The 20,559-nt window shown below is 36.8% G+C and overlaps 1 protein-coding gene across 4 annotated transcripts in view; it reads right to left on the minus strand.

Annotated features, from left to right (window-relative positions):
* AUTS2 (activator of transcription and developmental regulator AUTS2) overlaps positions 1 to 20,559 on the minus strand; it is a 1,127,114-nt gene that overhangs the window by 639,128 nt on the left and 467,427 nt on the right. The gene's annotated exons all lie outside the window — the stretch shown is intronic.

The following is a 20,559-nucleotide window of genomic DNA, read 5'->3' on the forward strand; positions in this document are numbered from 1 at the left end:
AGGCACCCCTGCATCTGGGGCCACCTGGGGTGGTAGCCAGCTATGGGCGTCACAGGATGGCTTTCTGTGCACAACTTGAGTTACAGTGCTTCATCTCCTTTACTGAAAATGCTTGCTGGTGTTTTAATCTGATCTGCTGGTCTCTGCAGCTGTGTTAAGAGAAGCTTCTGTGCTTCTCCTCTCCCTTCCTGGCCTCACACTGGCTAGATGGGATTGGAAAGCCCTGCCCCAAGTTTCCCTGAGGAAACAAGCCAATTCCCTCCAAGTGTCAGTCTGTCCAACATGGGTTCTCAGAGTACTTCTGTAACCTAGCTCTCTGGCCTTTTTCTGTGCTGTGGAGGAGTCATGGTCACAGCCTTCTTGTTCAGGTTTCTGATGATATGCTTCTTCTTAGGGATTATCTTCTATGCTAAAAAGATTCATTCATGGATGAATCTCATCAACATATTTCATCACAAAATCCACTTCAATATGGTATGCTTATCACTATCATACCTCACCTATCAACTGCGCTAGCACAAGAAAAGTTCTAGAGCTACTCGGGGCTTAACTAGACCACAAATTTTAATGAGCAAAATAAAAACTGATTATCAGATTACTTAGCCCTATTAGAGAACATGCTGGAAACATTATAAACTTATATTTAAAAATATATACATGCACTACCCTAAAATTCAAATAATCCTAAGAGAATACAGCAGTCGCTCTATGACCCAGGATTATGAAGGCATCACCTCCTTATTACGACATAATGAATATAAAGATAACATCCTTCCTCTCCCAAATGCTGACCAATACAACTGACAGGAAAGCATGATTTTTTAAAAACACAGTAGTACTGATTTGCGCCATGTACAAAAACGGGTATGATCTACAACTGCCACAGGTCTCATTTCACAGAAAATTCTGATCATGTGCCCCAATAAATTAGTTCCCCTTTTTGTTCATTTACTTCCCCATTTTTAATTATTGCTTGCTGCTTTTAAGTTTCAACAAAATGTTAGTAACTGCTGAAAGTCAAAAGTTTCCATTTTCTTAATAAGAATAGGACTTACATTTGAATAACCTAAAGTAAATTTGTAATACTTGAACAACAGAATGATGACAACTTCGAGAATATTCATCACTGCAATGGCTGATGCTCACATAATACTTCCATAGAATGTTCATGCTCCACTGTGCTTCAGACTCTTCCTGTTATTTAATTTGCAGAACCTTTTAGGGTGTGCCTTCTATTACCTATACTTTACATATGTGGAAGTTGAGGAACAGGGAATTTGAATAACTTGCTTCTGATTACATAAACAATTAGTGGCTAATCTGGGATTACAACCCAGAGTCCACCTTCTTCACCCTACACCCCATCTGATGCAATAGCTCTTTTGAGAAGCCAAAAGGAAAACTTAAAAGGTTAAAAAGAATGACATTTCAGTCAAAGGTATTCTAGTCATTATTTTTTCATAAATTTTGAGACTACAAGGTTCTCATTCTACTCATATTTTATCAATAATTTGAATATCGATACTTTATAAGAAAGCATATCATTATATGACTTTGGAAAGTGTACTAGTCTGTTATTTATTCCCTTTCATGGGCCACACATATTTGAAACAGAAGAGATCAATAATGATGAGACTCACAAATATGAGTCATATTTAAAATTGTATATTTTTCTACTAGCCACATTTAAAAAATAGAACAGTAAAATTAACTTTAATGATATATTTTATTTAACCTCATATATTCAATTTTATTATTTCAACATGTAATCAACAGATCATTAAAGTAATACTATGCATTTTTGTTTTCATACTACAGCTCCAAAATTCACTGTGAATTTTCCATTAATAGCTTATTTCTGTTTTTCCTGAACATTTTTTTAGTTGTAGATGGACATGATACTTTTATTTTATTGATTTTCATATGGTGCTCAGAATCAAACCCTGTGCCTCACACATGCTAGATAAGCACTCTACCACTGAGCCACAACCCCAGATCCACTAACAGCATACTTCAATTAGAATTAGTCATATTTCAATAGCAACACGTTGTTAGTGACTACAATACTGAACATCATAGTTCTAAAGCACACATCAAATTCTATAAAGTAAATACAAAAAGCTGACAATTCACACATGACCTTCGTAAACTCTGCCCTGTGATTAAACATCTTCTTTAAACTAGAAAGAAAGAGAACAAACCTATATAATACCTCCTAGCTGCAGTGATGATCAGCCATCAATTGATAAGTGAAATGCAGACCACCAAGTAGAGTGGGTCCAATAACATGTCCTTAGCTCCAGTCTCATAACCTGTTCTCTCTAGGGACAAAAGTGAGGCTGGAAGGAAGATGAGTAAAAGCACATAACGACTTCTTAAAAAAACGCTGTGGTGAAGTCAAATCGCACTCCCAACAAACATTTAAATCTCTGTGGTGATCTACTTGAAATCAGGTGAATCAGTTCATCTTACCCTAGCAATTTCCTCAGTTACAAGTCAATTTCAAAAATCTTTGCTAGCTGCACCTCAGAGCATTAATTTCCAGGATATATATAAAAAATCCCCCCCCCCCCAAAGAACAATCAGACGCAGAGTCTCTGGTTAAATTTCTAGGTGCTTGATCCACTTTGAGTTGAGTTTTGTGCATGGTGACAAATAGGGGTTTAATTTCATTTTGTTGCATGTGGATTTCCAGTTTTCCCAGCACCATTTGTTGAAGATGCTATCTTTTCTCCAATGCATGTTTTTGGCACCTTTGTCTGATATAAGATAATTGTAGTTTTGTGGGTATATCTCTGTGTCCTCTATTCTGCACCATTTGTCTATCAGTCTGTTTTAGTGCCAATACCATGCTGTTTCTGTTACAATTGCTCTGTAGTATAGTTTAAGGTCTGGCATAGTGATACCACTTGCTTCACTCTTCCTGCTAAGGATTGCTTTAGCTATTCTGGTTCTCTTATTTTTCCAGATGAATTTCATGATTGCTTTTTCTATTTCTATGAGGAATGCCATTGGGATTTTGATCGGAATTGCATTAAATCTGTATACTGCTTTTGGAAGTATGGTCATTTTGATAATATTCATTTTGCCTATCCAAGAGCAAGGTAGTTCTTTGCCCCTAATCTTTATCATGTGGGATTAGGCCCCAACTTCCTTAATAAGACTCCTATAGCACAAGAATTAAAATCAAGAATCAATAAATGGGATGGAATCAAACTAAAAAGTTTCTTCACAGAAAAAAAAAAAAAACCAATCAGTGAGGTGAACAGACAGCCTACATCCTGGGAGCAAATTTTTACCCCTCACACAGATAGAGCACTAATCTCTAAGCTATATAAAGAACTCAAAAAGCTAAGCACTGAAAAAAACAAATAACCCAATCAACAAATGGGCCAAGAACCTGAACTGACATTTCTCAGAAGAGGATATACAATCAATCAACAAATATATATATATATATATATATATATGTATGTATGTATAGTTCATTATCACTAGCAATTAGAGAAGTGCAAATCAAAACCACTCTAAGATTTCATCTTACTCCAGTCAGAATGGCAGCTATTATGAAGACAAACAACAATAAGTGTTAACAAAGATGTGGGGGAAAAGGTACACTCACACACTGCTGGTGGGACTGCAAATTGGTGCAGTCAATATGGAAAGCAGTACGGAGATTCCTTGGAAATATGGGAAAAGAATCACCACTTGACTCAGCTATTCCTCTGCTCAGTCTATACCCAAAAGATTTAAAAACAGCATACTACAGGGACACAGCCATATCAATGTTTATAGCAGCACAATTCACAATAACTAAACTGCTGAACCCACCTAGATGCCCTTCAGTGGATGAATGGATCAAAAAAATATGTGGCATATACACACAATGGAACTTTACTCAGCAATAAAAGAGAATGAAATCATGGCATTTGCAGGTAAATGGATGGTGTTGCAGAACATAATGCTAAGTGAAGTAGCCAATCCCCAAAAACCAAATGCCCAATGTTTTCTCTGATACAAGCAGTCTGACTCATAGTGGGGTAGGGAGGGGGAGCATGGGAGGAATAGACGAACTCTAGATAGGGCAGAGGGGTGGGAGGGAAAGGCACAGGGCAGGGGATTAGCAAGGACGGTGGAATGTGATGGACATCATTATCCAAAGCACATGTATGAAGACACAATTGGTGTCAACATACTTTGTATACAACCAGAGATATAAAAAATTGTGGTGTACATGTGTAATAAGAATTGTAGTACATTCCACTGTCATTTATTTTTTTTTTAAAAATCAATAAAAAATAATCAATAAATTGGCAAAAGAACTGAACAGACATTTCACATAAGTAGAAACACAATTAGTCAACAAATATATGAAAAAAGGTTCACCTTCACTAGCAATTAGAGAAATGCAAATCAAAACTACATTGAAGTTTCATCTCCAGTCAGAATGACAAGTATCAAGAATACAAGTTACAATAAATGTTGGTAAGGATGTGGGAGAAAAGGTACAGTCATACATTATTGGTGAGACTGCAAGTTGGTGCAACCACTCTAGAGATTCCTCAGAAAACCTGGAATGGAGCCCCCATTTGACCCAGTTATCCCACTCCTTGGCATATACCAAAAAGACTAAAATCAGCATAGTACAGTGACGAGGCCACATCAATGTTCATAGCAGCTCAATTCACGATAGCCAAATTATGGAACCAACCTAGATGGTTTTCAATAGATCAATGGATAAAGAAACTGTGGTACATATACACAGTGGAATATTACTCAGCCATAAAAAATAACACAATTATGGTATTTGCCGGTAAATGGAGGAACTGGAGGCTATCATGCTAACTGAAATGAGCCAATCTCCAAAACCCAAAGACTGAATATTTTCTCTGATATTTGGATGCTGACTCCCCATGGGGGCGGGACACAGGGGGATGGAGTAGAAGTTCACCAGATTGGACAGGGGGATAGGAGGAGGGATAGGAATGGGAAAGACAGTAGAATGAATCAGACATAACTTTCCTACGTTCGTATATGAATAAAACACGAGTGTAACTTCACATTATGTACAAATACAAGAATGGGAAATTATACTCCATGTATGTATGTCAAAATACATTCTACTGCCATGTATAACTAAAAAGAACAAATGATTTTTAAATTCTGGAAAAAAAAGTCAATTTCACCCTAAAATCACAATCTCAATTTTCTCTTAGGAATCAACTCCAATCTAACAACATTAGATTGGGTAGGGAGAGGAGAGAGGCTTTCATGGATGGCAAAGGTTGTTTTTTCCCCTTTATGTTTCATTTATTAAACAATTAAACTGGCTCTTTATAGACTTTAAAGTATGAAAAGTTAATTGAGTGAAAGGGTTTTCCCATCACTTAAGAGTAGGGATAACATAAACAGAATCTCACCTATGTGGGATTCTGCAATTTACAAAGTAAGTAGAGAGCAATCCACGGTTAGTGACATTCTGCATCACCTTACCGTGACCCCATCACCAAGGGCAGAGGGCGGGGAAGGGAGAACATCCAAATGAAAGCCTGTGCTAGAAAGTTTACAGTGAAAAAGAGCAAACCTCCTTTTTGGGAATTACTGTATGTAACACAGCAAAGAATTACAGCACATAAGCTGAGGTTACATAAACACTCTAATAAAATCTAGGACTTGATTTATAGGAGCAGCCTGTCCGGTGCTTACAGAGCCTGGAGAGAGCCGAGCTCAGCCTGCAGGACCTGTGCCTTGCAGGTACAGGTGTCCTGCCACCTCTCCAGTAGCAGGAGGGCACGGTGTGTTGAGAGATGTCCTGCCTTCCTGTCAGTGTTGTGTGCAGGGGCATAGGAGGCACAGAAGAAGAGGTGGCCAAAAACATCACAAATTAACCCTTCTTCCTTAAATGCAGAAATGGGCAGCTTTCCTTTCATGTTCATCACTCCAGCTTTCAGTGTTCTCCATCCCTACTCCCACCCTACAAACTGTGTCACCGCTCAGAGAGCACAGAAGCCATGAAACGCAAGGAGAACAGTACAAAGGCAAAGTATTCAAAAAATGGTGAATTTCAAGGAGCTTCAAAATTTACAAATAAAACATTTTCATCATAAAAGACAGTAGTACATGGGGAAGCAGCCTTGATGAAATTTATCCTATAATTATGTCCAGCGTTTCTGTATTGTTCAAAAATGGGAGACAGGCGAGGAGGGGAGAAAAGAGAAAGGAAGAGCAAAAGAAGAGCAAAAGCCTTACAATATGATCCTGGCATTTTCATTAAAGCTAACCCTACTTTCCCCCAAAACAAGGGTGGTTCACTGTGAACACCATCAAACTGGGGCACCTCTACATGGGCCTGCCACACTCATGCATGATGCCTTAGAGGTCTTAGAGATTTTCTTTGTAAGCCAGACTTGAGCATAAACAGGCATGTCAAAAATAGTTCTTTGAATTTCATTTTCTTAAACTGATTTAATTGGATAAATCTACAGTTCAACAGATTATCATGAAGTATTTTAAATTCTGCAACACTTTACAAAACATATATGCCCATATAATGGTAGCTCCACTTTTACTCATAAAACAATTTCAAAACATGTCAGATAATTAGACTGGCTTGTGAGAATGCTGAAATTCACACTGCTGCAACCTATCTCTGTGAGAAATACTGGCAGACCTCTGTCACATGGGTTTCTATTAGCCAGGTTTTCAGGCTCACCTCACAGCAAACCTGTAACTGGAAAACAACCACAGGATCTCTAATAAACAGCTTCGATTCTGAGTGAATGGCAAGTATTTGTAAAGACTTTATGCAGAACACTGAGGTATACTGGTGAGCTCAGATTAGAACAGATTCTCCCAAAGAAAGTTCCAGAACAAGACTGTGAAATAGAACTAAACAGTGCCATCTGGTGCGAGAAAAACAGGGGAAAATACTAGCTACAGAACTACAGCAATGCCTCATTTTAAAACCTCTACTCAAATAAGGATGAGTATTTCATTCCTTTTTTTCAGAGAAATATTCCATTGATTCATGAAAAATTTTTTTACACACTGAAAATAGTGAGTTCTTTAAAAAATGGAAAAATTGCCGAGTCTTTCATCAATGTAAACCATCAGCAGCTGAGTTACACAAATGTAAAGAACATCATCTCTCCTGGTTCCAGTGTGTTAGGCTCTGCTTCATTTGTTTGAAGAGCACCTTAATATTTTTATCATCAGTTTTTCAATCCTGTGAATTTCCCTTTAGTTTAGCACACTATTTTACTACATATGCATATAAATTATGCCCAAATGAACTATATAAATTATAAAGAAGAGAAGAAATAATTCTGTTCCAGTAAAATTCTTCTCCTCTTTATAATTTATGCTCCATCTTTTCTCAGGAGGGGGGTGGCTTCTAGCAATGTTTAATGCTATTTTTGACACCTTCTTCTCTGTGCACTCCAGTAACTCCTAACCATTTGCCAATAAGAAATAACTGAGTGAATAAGCCATTCCACCAATGATTTACAATGATTTATCAATTATTAAGTTAATTTTAATATGTTATTTCTAACAGAAAGTTGCAACTCTGCTAATACCATGAATATTTTATAAACCAATCATTCAAAGTATTCAATAAAATTTGCTTTACCAATGGGAACACAAAATTAAACAAACAAAAAAAAACAAGATAAAGATTATGTGGTGTATTTGGAAATAAAATACCCCCTCTATTATTAACATGTAACTTACAAGTTTTCCAGATTCTTTCATAAAATAATAATGCATGCTCTCAAATTATTTCTGATTACAAAAGCATAGAATTCTGGTGACAGAAAAGACTTGGATCATTTTGAGCTTAAGAGGTACTATAAAAATGTCTTTAAACAAAAAGAGTCAAACAACACATATACATACATTAAAGCAGCCCTGGAATGTCTACATTTCTTTTTTCTCCCAGAATGAAAGTAAATGATGCAATGAATCCTGTGGGCATCAGAAAAGCTAAGAAGGAACATCACTTGCTGGAAGGCTTTCTGCCTCTTTTTGCCTCAGGTTTCATAAAGCAGACCATTATCCACTACCCTGCTGGGGGATCCATAGGAATTTCACAGTTAAGCACTACTGCAGAGAGGAAAAGAAACCTGTTAAGTAAGGGGATGAAAACAGAGATCCTAATGAAAACCCATAGCTAATCATCAGGTCAATATCCAACTAGTTCAAGATAACTAAAGACATACTGAGAAATAAGTCAATGAGAGGTTAAAAAATAAAAATACTGAAATTAGCAAGTTTTATAGATAATACATTTAAAGGAGGGAGTATGAAGCTTTTTAATTCCCTTTTCCACAAGTTCTCTATATGTAAGAGCTATACACAAAATTTTCGTCTGTGGTAGCCTGTAGATGGTGCTGCAAACCTGTTTTTCTTCCCCAAGAAAGTGTTGCAGTTTTATCACTGGAGAAAGCTCATATATACATTTCACCCCTGTAAAGCCTAAGCAGGCAAGTGGAGACCTCGCCCACCTTCCTACTTATCCTGTTATATGCATACATGGGTTACTTTCTTTAGAAAACAGATGTATTAACAAAAAAAAAAAAAACCCTGTAAAAACGAAATGCTTTAAAAATCAAATTATTATACATGCCTATTGAATGAAATGATTGTTAAGGGGGAAAAAGATGTGAAGATTATTTTGAGTCTTATACAACTCTACTCCAAAGCATTCTAAATTAACAGCTCAAAAAGTTAATGGTCCACAGCATAGAAATGGTGTTCCAGGTGACTTAGGCTACTTCAGGTCCCGTAACCTCCATTAAAATGATGGGAACACAGCTTTTCTATTTTCCTAAGCACTTCTCTGCAGACTAGTGCTAGCAAGGTCCTCGGATGGTTCCAAAGTCACAAGTTTCTTGGAGGCAGAAGGAATCAGAACCTAGATCTACCATTGAAACCAAGGTGCATTAAAAAGCCAAGTGAAATCTAGGAAAATATAGAATTCTTTTGCAAAATGGCCACTATTTAAATAGAATATTCTCAACAACATATATTTTATATATTCTATAAAAATCACCTTCTTTATACGGTTACTTTAACTCCAAAGCAATAACAGTTTTTGAATTAATAAGTCTGGGAGTGGAGGCACACTCCTGTAATCCCGAGGAAGGAGGATCACAAGTTCAAAGCCATCATCAGCAAAAGCGAGGTGCTAAGCAACTCAGTGAGAACCTGTTTCTAAATAAAATACAAATAGGACTGGGGATGTGGCTTGGTGGTCGAGTACCCCAAGTTCAATCACCAGTACCCAAAACAACAAAAAACAACAACAAAAAAAAAACCCAAGTAAATTCTAGTGTGAGAGCCCATTGAGGGAAGAGAGATTTGTTTCTCTGTATCCAATCAGGATATATTTAAGTACTTAGCATGCACTGAGTGAAAATTAGTAAATTATATTGAATTAGGTCAAATCAATATCCTAAATTATTCTCCCTCCAATCACTCTCACATAAAATATACAATTTAATTTGAAGATCATTAAACAGTAGAAAATATGAAGAAACTAGCAAAAAACGCTTTGATATTTGTTACTATTAAAAAATATCAGTCATTAAAATTGAGCCATGATCAGAACAACTTAACATAAAGAATCTGTAAGCAATTTTCAAAACTTATTTCACTATTTATTGTTAAAATACAAATTCCCTTTGTAATCAAAGCCCCATCACAATGAAGTTAAATAAACAGGACTTAAATAATACTGACCATAGGTAAAACTAGTAGAGTGCCTACTAAACAGCAGCACTGTGCGAAGGGTGTCATATACATTATCACCAATTTTTAAAAAATCATCAGAAGTCCACTTTACAAATAAGGAACCCAGCACTCAGAAAAGTGGTTATCACATTCCCAAAGTCGCATGACCACTAAGAGATGTAACTTGGGCTGGCGTTGTGGCTCAGTGGTAGCGCACTCGCCTAGAAGCGTGAGGCCCTGGGTTCGATCCTCAGCACTACATACAAATAAAGGTATTGTGCACAACTACAACTAAAATAAATAAATAAATAAATAAATATTGAAAAAAGAGAGAGAGAGAGATGTAACCTGACTTGGGACTGACAGCACAGCGAGTGGTTTTAGCTGTATAAGCTGGACTCCTAAATCAAAACCATGTACAGACAAATGATGGCAGAATTTTCATTACAAACATGTACCCACACACCCTTCCTAAAAACACCAAGGTGTTAGGCTCTTCAACATTTGATCACTGTAACAAAAAGCAAGATTTTTTCCTAATTTTTCAGGGATAGACAGGTTTTCAGGGTGAAGGGAAGTTTTGTCACATGTAACTCTGTCTGGATCACAGTGAGAGCCTCCTGTTTCTTAGCGCAGCCTCTGCATTCCCTCACCATAATCCACAGGTGAGAACAACCCCTCAGAACCACCTCAAGACCACTTCTCCAGGGTCTCACTCCTGCTCCTTCAGCTTCATCTCTCATTCCTTTCCAAATTGACTCAATTTCAAGTAAAATCAAGTTATAAAGGGAAGAAGTATTAAAGGATTATTCAGATTAAGTTTTCAAAACCCAGCTCTTGCCCTATGATTTTTTAAAAAAATAGTTTTATAGTTACACATAGTAGTTAGGTATTAAAAATACATATGAATGGATGAACATTTATTAAGTGTTTAATATATGCCAGGTTTTATATTCAGAGTTTTACATACAATATATTATTAACTTCTATAACAATAAAGAGTAGGTAATATTATCTTCATTTCACAGCAGAGAGAACTAAGACATGGCCACGGGACCCGGGTTCAGATTCACAATGTTAACAACCATATTTTCAACCATTACATCAAAATGTTTCCAGATATTCCCAATTTGAGCTAAAAATAGTAAGTTTCCAGCTAATATTTTGTAGGTGAACAGTTAATAATTTGTAAAAAAAATTATAGTTTTAAATAATTATATTTTAAAATATTTAAAATCTGTCTACACTCAGAAGTATAATTATTTTGTAATAAATGTTTTCGAGTATATTTAAAGTACCATAATGTTATGACATCCAAATAAACAGCAAAATGATTACTATGTGAAAACAACATATTGACCATCTCCCATAATTATCCCATTTTCCCCCTCTTTAGCAACAGAAGCTGTAAGTACTTGTAAAAATAGTGAAAAACAATAAGCTATTATAAAAATACAGTCCTCATGTTGTTTGTTAGATATTTAAACTCACTTATCCCATTTATCTGCTAGCTTGCATTCCTTGAGCTACATCTCCTCATATCTTTACCCCTATCCTGATCCTGGAAATGGAGAAAAATGACCAAAAAAAAAAAAAAAAAAAACCAACAACAACAAAACAGAGAGAGAAAGGAAATATAAAAGATAATTTTAATTCAGAATTTCCACATACTCTTTCAGACCTGTCATTCCCAAATTCCTAGGAAATCTATAAATCTGCCTGTACTGTTAATTAAACCCTCCAAAAAAAAAAAACAATTAAGAGAGATTCAATGTTTTTTAAAAAAACCTATAATTTAATTAACTCTCTACTGACCAGACAATGAAGACCCAGTCAGCCTGAAGATTCTGAGTCTTGAGATTGCCAGACTGATATCATTCCTATACACCTTCCCATACCTGCCCATCACCAAGTTTTCTTTAAAAGAAGAGCCAGGATCCCCCGAAATGTGTATCTTATTCTCTACATGGCCTGCAGTCTCCCTTGATTGCATATTCCTTGTTTTACTCCAAAAGCCCCCGCCTCTTAAATTGCCCCCTCTCCCTTGAACATGAATCCATGTTCCTAAATCAATAAACCTCTATATTTCTAACTGACAGGTGCTGAAATTCTTTTAATTCACGTATGCTAAGACCTCTATTATTCTTGAGTTGAGTTCCCTCTTCTTTTCGAGAACTCCTGGGAACCTTCAGTGTGACACTCTTCTCCTGTGACAGTAACCACTGCTTTATTTTCTAGCCTTTTGGTTTTTTACCCATTGCTTTTGAAGATTCCACTTACTAGTGAGATCATACAATATTTATCTTTCTGTGTGTTGCTAATTTCAATTAACATAATGTCTTCGAGGTCCATCTGTGTTGTGGGAAATGGCAGGATCTCTTCTTTTCAAAAGGCTGAATAATATTCCATTGCACACTATATAAATGTAATTATATTTTAAAAGTGTGACAGTATTTACCAGGACCTTGTCCAAAATGACTTTCCAAAAGCATATGGTGTATTTACTGTATCAGATTAATTTTATAAGGAATGTGTGTACATTTTACATTCATTACAACACTGCCTCTTGGCTACTTATCACAGTGTTACCTACAATGAATACACCTGAGATGTGCATTTGACTTTTCTACAAAAGAATCAGCAGAATATTCCTATTTGTATCAGCTCAGTAAAGGTCTCAGTGCTTATATCAGATGTACCAGTGACACTGGTTTTACTGACTGACTTTAGAACTCCTATTGGGAAAAGCATTCCTCTTGAGTATTCTAGGAGGCCCTGTATTCTAACTCATCTGTAATTCCTAGACCTTTAGAATCACAGACTCATAGGCCGAGGACATATCTGCTGTCTGAAGGACAATGGTTAGTTGCTATATTGCTCTCATAGCATTTCAAGGAGCAAAGCAATATGGAAAAGAAAAAGTGACCAAAGGCAGTACACAGATGGCAGTGAATCACAGTAGAAAAAGGAAAAAAAATGCAGAAGAAAAACATAGAAAATCAATCCTCTGAGAGAAATATGATATTAAATACCTCTGGCCACAAATTAGCTCTTGAACAGACTACACCTGCACTCACTTATGTTGTATTAAACTATTCTGTTTAAGATTAATGTAAATTAAAATATATTTTTATTTTTTTTTATTTTATTGTTGGTTGTTCAAAACATTACATAGTTCTTAATATACCATATTTCACAGATTGATTCAAGTGGGTTATGAACTCCCATTTTTACCCCATATACAGATTGCTGTGTCACATCAGTTACATTTCCATTGATTTACAAATTGCCTTTCTAGTGACTGATGTATTCTGCTTTTAGAAAACTATCAGCTTGGCCAATTCAAGTGGTGCCCCTCTGTAATCCCACTGACTCGGGAGGCTGAGATAAGTGGCTCACAAACTTGAGTAACTTAGTGAGACTGTCTCAAAATTAATTGGGGCAGGAAGTATCAACAAAGCAAACAAAACTGTCAGCTATTATAACTCCAATGAAGTACAGAAAGATCCTCAACTTGTCATCATTTAAAATCTATCACAGATTATCTGTAGCGCTTAACATGAAATGCAAAATCTGACACTTGGCCTCCAACTTGTCAGGCCTTTCCAGTCACTCTCTGTCACCACACTCCAAGCCACACTGAATTTCTAAGCACCTGAAAGCCACACAGAATTTTCTGGATGTGGCTCTTTGTCTCCTGTGCCAGTCTACCTCTCAATCCATCACCAGTCCAGAGCCTCCACCTTCTAGAAATTTGCTTTGACAAAAGCCATTCAAATAGTGTCAACTACCCCACACTTTCTTTCCAAGCAGTTATCATATTTTATAATTATTATGTATTGTGCCAAAAGGGCATCCCACATCAAACTAAATTCTATTACTGCAGAAACTATATTTGGTATTTTTGAATCATGTACATACAACTCCTAATATGTGTTTACCTCACAAGAGGTACATGATAATTTTTAAAATGTATGAAAAGATGAATAGAAGAAAATAGAGATGGGAAGAAAGAGATGGTAAAGATTAAAGACACAAACTGTGTAAGAGAATGAAGAAGAACAAGAAATAGATTACACAATGAGTACTATACCATCATATGAATCTTAGAACTGGTTGGAATCGAAGATCACTGGTTCCATTCCTTCGTTAATGAGAAGAAGTGGCAATGACCTAAGGTCTAACAATTAACACTAAAATCCAAGTTTCTTAAGCCTCATTTTGTGCATATATAAAATTTTAAGAGTCCAATTTGAAAATATAATTCAGAATGGCTTTTAAAATCCTACAGAAGCTACACTATGATAAGTCTAGATAAAAAAAAAAAACTGAATCAAAAACAAAAACGTCAAAACCTCAGAACCTCCACTTCTCCCTTTCAAACAACAGCCTACAACAAAAGAATGTATTCTGCATGACAAGTGTTATGCCAAGTGTGCATCCCTCAAAACCACAGGGCCAGTACCATCATGGCCCCCATGTGGAAATAGAAGGTTCAGAAATGGAAGTTTAGACAACCAACTAATTTGCCTAGGGGACACAGCTCCTAAGTGATAGAACAAGATAACGAAAGAGATTTAAAATCCAAACAACAAATTCATACGCAGCAGAAATCTTCACAAAAAGGTATCAAGCTCACATCAGAAGCATTCTACAGGAGTCTGAAATTCTTTAGTGATGGCAGAAAGTAGGAAATGAGAAAGCAAATGTTCCTTTATCACAGTCTCCACTATGGAAAGAACTGTTGAATGCCAAAGATAAAAGTAATTTGTTATATAGGTTGGATATTTGTAATGCCAAAGGCTGGATACTATTTGTTTCAGATTTCAGAAATTTTTGGAGTTTAAAATATCAACATAGACATTACAAGTAAACATTAATAATCTAAAAAAATCTCAAATCTGAAATGCTTTGGAACTTGAAACTTTCTCAGTGCTATTGACAATTTCAGATTTTCAGTTTTTGCTGAAACTATACTAGAATGATACCTCAAACCCAATGACAACATATCAAATAAAACTGTTATGAATATTGCATTCATACTCAAGCCATACCTAACTAATGAACATTAGTGGGATTTTTATTTTTTTTGGGGGGGTGTGGTTACCAGGGACTGAACTCAGGGGCACACAACCACTGAGCCATAACCCCAGCCCCTTTTTATATTTTATTTAGAGACATCTCACTAAGATGCTAAGGCTGGCTTTGAACTCGTGACCCTGCTGACTCAGCCTCCTGAGCTGCCAGGATCACAGGCAAATGAACATTAGTTCTGACAGGCAGTCTCAGCAAAACATTTAAGCAACACTAATGGATCCATCTACAATATGATTTTTATTTGCAATCCTTACAACTATAAACTGCCCAAATCATCACTAGGTATAATGTTATTATAATAACAATATACTTGATACAAGAGACACCTCCAAATTTACTATGGATTTCCAATACAGCAACAACATTCATAAGCTAAATAGTATCAACGAAATAATTCTTGTAACTATCATAGTTTTCACACTTAGTCAGAATTCCTTGCATATGTGTTTCACTCTGAAGTTTACTAAGCACTTTCATTCCTTCCTTTCCTTCAGTCTGACAAACATTTGTTACATTCCTAATAAGTACAATGCAATGAATATATGTTATCTCAACTGATCCTGTGCAAGCCTCACAGGGTAAGGAGGACAACTTGAGGCTGAAAAGGAAAAAGGTGGTGGTGTTCACAGAGTTACTTATTTATGTAAGATGAAAGAGACACAGTTGGAATTATAAAACAATTTTCCAAATTCCTCATCTAGCGCTGAGGATATTATTCATATATTGCATGATGCTGATGTTCCACAGGGCAACAAACAAAGCACCAAATAGTTAAAAGAAAATCTACACTTATTTAATTTGCCTCTATTCTCCATGTCAATCACCTCTTCCTGGTATAATATACAGATTTCTTTTTTAGATGTTTTTGTTTTGCCACCTTTCATATCTCTACATTTTTAACTACAAAGAACGGAATTCAATATCCCTCCTTAACAGCCTGCTTAATTAAATCTCTACTTTGTCTTCTTTATAGAAAAAGGAATTCCTGATACTTGCCAACCTTTTCAGGGATTCAAAAGCACCCATCAAATTTGCCACACTAGAGCCACAAAGATCTTGCTCAAAACTGCTTCTCAGTACATGGCATTTTCTCACTTAAAGGTCCTTCTTCTTTCTCTAAAATTCACATGTACACATCATGACTAGCACAATATATCTTATGCTTGGGTCACACACACTATTTGTGCAGATATAGGTGTGTGTACTCACTATATATGTACACTATAAGGAACATGTACTGCTTAAAATCTTAACTCTTTTGGCAGTACTATCTGACTCAATAAAACTAACAGCTATATTTTTAACAATAGTTTTATCGAGATATATCTTATATATCTCATATCATATCATATATATGAATTGCATATCATACAGTTCACTCATACAGCTAAGTGGTTTTTAGGACTTTCTGAGAAGAAGGTAAAATAGGAGGTCATCAACTCATGTTCTCCAGTAACAAGAAATCTACATGGATCCACCAGCAAGCTTTGGATTCAAGTAGAAGGTTGTAAAATCCTGACAGGCCCCCAAGATCCAGGCCCAAGAGTGTAGATTCACTTGCAGGTGGCAGATGCAATGTTTGTGCTATCAGGTTCAAGCCTATGAATGGCCTTGGCTTCTCCCAGGCTAATCTTGAGCCAGTAACCAAAACCATGCACCAGGAAGGGTCCAGGAAGAAACCCTCGCAACTCATGCCTCGACAGACAGGCTCTTCTGTATGCTGACACTGTTTCTGGCAGGGTTATCAGAAGTTACTCTGTAACTCAACTCTAACCCCACTAGACCATGGTGCCAGCACAAAGAGGCTTACAAATGACATGGGGAGAAAGGCCCTTCTGAAGCAATGGGACACACTTGCCAGCCAACCTCCATGCTCCAGCAGATCCTGAAGGGCCCTATCTCAGTTTTAGTCACTTTCTACTGCAGTTTGGGAGTAATCTCACCCACTTAAAGAACTTGTAGAAAACTCACCATTCAGACAAGCTTGCCAGCTTCTAATCTACAGCGAATCTCTAAGGTACCAGGTTCTCAGCTGCAGGCACTTTTTGCCAGAGTCAGGGAACTGTCCTGCTTCTTTGAGGAATGCTAGAAGACACACACTTATCTGAGCCATGAGGACAGGCTTCCTAGCTTCTATCCCTTGGTAGATCTTGAAGGGGCCCTGTAACAACTCCCGTTTCTCACTGACATACTCTTGAGGAAACCAACCTGTGCAGGTAAGCTCTGGGAGAGGCTTTTTGCCCTCTGTCCCATAACAGTTCCAAAAAATGTCTTTGAATGTTAGCTGTAGCTTCACTTAGCTGTGGTATGTGAGCAATTCTGCAGACGTGGGAAACTGCTGAGAATCTCAGTCTACTGATGCCACAAAGTTCAGCTCACAAACATCACTCTCATAGCTGATTCAGAACTAGCCATGAAGCTCAGTTTCAGCCCTTCCTGGCTATGGATAGGAAGAGTTCTACTCAGCCAGGGTCCTGCTGAGAAATTATTCCATCTGAGTCACTGGGGTAACCTCGCCAAACTCTGACCTTCATTAGATCTTTAACTTGGCCTCAATCTCAGTCCTAGCCCCTTTGTTTTTCCTCTTTTGATTATAATGATTTACATCCATTAATTGTATGAATTAATGGGACTCAGTGAGACATTTACACATGTGCATATATTGTGCCCTGTTCACATCCACCTTCTCCTGCCCTCTCCTGGGTCCCTGATCTCTTCTACTTTCAGGTTATCTTTTGAGTTTCTACATATGAGAGATAACATGTGATTCTTATCTTTCTGTATCTGGCTTAATTCACATCAGTGATGTCCTCCAGTTCCATCCATTTTCCAGCAAGTAATAGGATTTAATTCTTTTTTATGGCTGAATAATACTTCTTTGTATAGATATACCATATCTTATTTATCCATTCACCTGTTGATGGGCATTTAATTTATTCCATACCTTAACTTCTATGAATAGTGCTTCAATATACCTGGCTATCAGCATGATGATTTAATTTCTTTTAGATATACACCCAGGAGTGGTATATCTGAATCAGATGGCAGGTATATTTTCAGTTTTTAAAAGAACCTCCATACTGTTTTCCATAGTGGCTACACTAATGTTTGTTGATCATTTGTACTTTATATTTTTGAGAAGTGTCTGTTCAGATCTTTTGTCCATTTCTGTCAGATTATTATTTTGTTAATTTTTTTATTTTAATATATATTCCAGATCTTAATGCTGTGGCAGATGAACAGCTGACAAAGGTTTTCTTCCATTCTGCCTTTTCACTATGATTGTTTCCTCTGCTACCCCTGAAGCTTGTCAATTTTCTGTGATGCCATTGGTCTTGCCTTGCTTTTGTTTCCTGAGCTATGGAGTCCTACTCATGAAATCACTGCCCATGCCAACATCTTAGAGTATTCCCCTACATTTGGGTCTAGTAGTTTTGAATGTTTTGGGTAGTAAATTAAGGTCTTTCATCCATTTGGAGTTACGCAGGAAGAGACATAGGGGTCTTTCTTGTTTTAGTCTCCTACATATACTGTACATAGGCCACTTATACTAGCACCATTTGTTGAAAAGACTTACTTGTCTTTTCTCCAGTGTGTGTTTTTGGCACCTCTGCCAAAAATCAGTTGGCTGCAGATGTGTGGGTTCATTTCTGGGTCCTTTATTCTATTCCTTGGTCTTTCTGTCAGTTTTGATGTTGAGAGCATGTTGCTTTTGTTACTCTGGCTCTGTATGTAGTATATTTTGAAATTTAATATTGTGATCCCTTTAGTATTACACATTTTGCTCAGGATGCTTTGGCTATTCAGAGCCTTTTTGTACTTTTATATGAGTTTTTAGGACTTTTTTATTCTAATGCCATGAAGAATTTCCCAGTATTTTGATGGAGACTGCACTGAATCTATAGATTGCTTTGGGTGGCACAACCATTTTAACCATGCCCAATTTTCCCAAACCAAGAATATGATGGATCTTTTCATCTTCTACTGTCATCTTCAATTTTTTTCCTCAATGTTTTGTAATCTTCATTATAGAAATATTTTACCTCATTAGATTTATTCTGAATGAGAATGCTATCTGTATTTTTTTACATTATTTGTGCACTGATTTTCGTATATCGATTTTGTATCCTATTATTTTGCTAAATTTATCAGTCTAAGAGTCTTTTGGTGGATTTTCTAAGTATATAATCATATCATCAGCAAACAGGGATAATCTGACTTACTATTTTTTCTATTTATAACCCTTGTTTCTTTCTCTTCCCTCATTGCTCTGGCTAAAATTTCTAGTATTATGTTGAAAATGAGTGGTGAGAGTGAACAACCTCACTTTGTTCTTTATCTTAGAGGAAATGCTTTCTCCCTGCTCCCCATTCAGTATGTGTTGCTAGCCCCTTTCTTCTGCAAACTGAGAGAAGCTCTGCCTGCCAGAAAATGTGAAAGGAGACATGTCCAGCAATATAGCTGCATGCTAGAATTCTTGCATAAATCACATGCGGACCTTGAAATGGCCTTGTAAACTGGCTCCATCTTCTCAAATGAAGCATTAGAGCAGGCCCGTTCACACTGAAACGTATTGGCAGATGCACCTAACTATGGCCCTGGAGACAGACCTGAAGATCTTGGTATCAGCTGTGGACCTGAAATAATCCAGTGGCTCAGTTTCAGGCCACTGCAGTCACAAATCCAAGTAGTACAGTGAACTACCAGAAACCTTCCCAGAGACCTGGATGAAGCCAAAATGATCATCCACTGGATAACAGACTGATAATCTTCTGGCTGAGATACCTAAAGAGAATCCTCAGCCTTGAACCACCCTCTCATGAAACTCCAGCCTGGACTGTTGGCCACAAAGGGCCTAGGTATTCTATGAGTATTCGTGCTGCACATGCTGCAGTGGCTATAAGCTTAAGAATTACCACAGACAGGTGATTCAGGATTCCTGGACAGGCATGCTACAGAAGGACAATCACAGACAAAACCAGACTGAGAAGACTGGAATAAGATCTACATGGTAGATGCCCAGACACACAACTTCAAGTATTAGTAACCATAGAAAACATAACTTTACCCGAAGGGTGCCATAACTGACCCCCAAAACAAGGAGATTATCTGCCTCACAAAGAATTCAAAACAGCTTTTTCAAGGAAGCTCGAGGAATTTCCAGAAAAATATAAAGAAATAAACTATAAATTTAGCACAGAAATTTGAAATTAAAATACTTGAAAAAAAATGTAAAAACCCTAGAGCAGATTAATATAGCAAATGAAATGAAAGATGCAAGAGAGGATCAACAGTAGACTACCTCAAGCAGAAGAAAGCATCAGTGAGACTGAAGACAGACTACTTTGCTATACACATTTAGAGGGGAAAAAAAGAGAAGAGAATGGAAAGAAATAATGAAACCTCATGGAACTCATGGCATAACATCAACAGGGTCATTGGTGTTTGACAGGGAACAAAGAAATAAATAGAAAGCTTATTAAAATAATATGAGCAAAATTTTTTCCAAATCAGAAGACTAAGATACTCAGATACAGAAAGGTCAAAAATCACCAGAGTTTCAATCCAAATAAGACTCCTGCAAGACATATTATAATCAAACTGTCAAACATCAAAGACAGTGAGAGAATCCAAAAACACCTAGATAAAGTTGTGATATGTCTTGCTGAGAAATTCCTTAGAGGCTGAGAAGGAGCTAAGTACTAAAGGAAAAAAACCTCTCCCAAATAA

The sequence above is a fragment of the Spermophilus citellus genome, assembly GCF_964194105.1.
Source record: "Spermophilus citellus genome assembly, chromosome: 6".
Taxonomy (NCBI): domain Eukaryota; kingdom Metazoa; phylum Chordata; class Mammalia; order Rodentia; family Sciuridae; genus Spermophilus; species Spermophilus citellus.